The sequence below is a fragment of the Mesitornis unicolor genome, unplaced genomic scaffold, assembly GCF_000695765.1.
Source record: "Mesitornis unicolor isolate BGI_N332 unplaced genomic scaffold, ASM69576v1 scaffold30927, whole genome shotgun sequence".
Taxonomy (NCBI): domain Eukaryota; kingdom Metazoa; phylum Chordata; class Aves; order Mesitornithiformes; family Mesitornithidae; genus Mesitornis; species Mesitornis unicolor.
The window spans coordinates 2499-4082 of record NW_010198905.1 but is presented as its reverse complement, the minus strand read 5'-3'; positions in this window follow the sequence as shown (position 1 = coordinate 4082).

Here is a 1584-nt window from a genome sequence, read left to right as displayed (position 1 = left end):
CAAGCCCACCACTGTCCCAGCTTCTCCCTCCTTACCCAGCTCCCTGTCGGCCGCTTCGGTGTCCCCTCCCTCACCGGGGGCTGCTCTGCTCCCGGTGCCTGACAAAATGACAGTGAGAGAGGCAGGATGGAACAGAGCTCATGACACCTCCCTGCACCCATAGGTGCTCCCCGCAGGGACCCCAGCCCCGGGAAGGGTGGGGGTCACAGGGAGGGGCTGGGGACACCCACACCCCCTGCTCTGGGCTGCTGAGCATCTCCCCCTGTGTCCCCCTGCCTCCCAAAACTCAGCTCCAGCCCACACCAGGGGGGTTTACCTGCAGTGTCAGCATCCACCCCTGTGTCCTGGGCCACCTTCAGGAAGATCTGAGGGCAGGGGGAAGCTGTCATTAAATGGCCACCAGCACCCACAGCCTTGGTGGGGCAAATCCACCAGTCCCGGGCAGCCCCAGCAGAGCTCCAGGGAGGAGGCGGGAGGGGGGCACCCCAGGAGCTGCAGACAGCCCCCCTCAGCCCCAGGTACCTCCTCCAGGGTGGTGTCAGAGATGCCGTAGCTGGAGATGCCCCCAGTCGCATGTCCAGCTCACGGAAGAGGTCCCCGAAAGCCCCATCCTTGGCCCCGCTGTAGGGCAGGACAAAGAGCACCTCCTGCCCGATGTCCTCCACCAGCCGTGACCCAGGCACCAGCTTCTGGATCAGTGCTGACAGCTGGGCCACATCTGGGGGGAAACCGAGGGCAGAAACTGGTGGTCTGTGCAGTGCCCTGCACCCCAGTCTGGGGGTCCTCAGGAGACTCCAGGGGGCAAAGGGAGGGATGGAACCCTCACCCATGGTGCTGGCCTCGCTGCCCCGCTCACTGCCCAGCCCCGTGTCGCTGCTGTGCTCCGAGTCGCTGCCATCCTGTGGGAATGGACAGCTGCGTCCTGCCATCCTGTGGCAGGATCCAGCCCCAAGCTTTGGTACACCCTCAATAGCCGGCACGGAGGCACTGGCCACTGCTTTGGCTGATGCTCGGTGGGGCCCAGGGACCCACCTTTTTGGTGGTGCTGGTGCCTATCCCAACCCTCTCCTGCTTCACTAGCGTGAGGTGGTACCCGGTGCCCAGCCTGGCCTTGAGGAAGAGGGGGGAGCCACAGCAGCAGAGCCGGCCCTGCGAGATGATGGCGATTCGGTCCCCCAGCAGCTCCGCCTCATCCATGTAGTGGGTGGACAGGATGATGGTGCGGCCTGGGGACAGACAGTGGACTGGACCCCCAGACCCCCACACCAGCCCCTCTTTGAGGGGCATCAGCCCACCAGCACCTCTTCCACTGCTGGGGAGCTCACAGGCATGTGGGGAGAAGTGGGGTTCCCCCGGCCCCCACCTTTGCGGTACTTGAGCAGCAGTTCCCAGATGCTGCGGCGGGAGTAGGGGTCGACACCGGCCGTGGGTTCGTCCAGGACGACTACCCGGGACCCCCCCACGAATGCGATGGCCACCGAGAGCTTCCGCTGCATCCCACCTGCAGGGATAGGACAGTGCTGGGAGGGCCGGGGCTGGGGATCCCCGCTGGGGTGTGGGTCCTGCCCCCAGCACACACCTGAG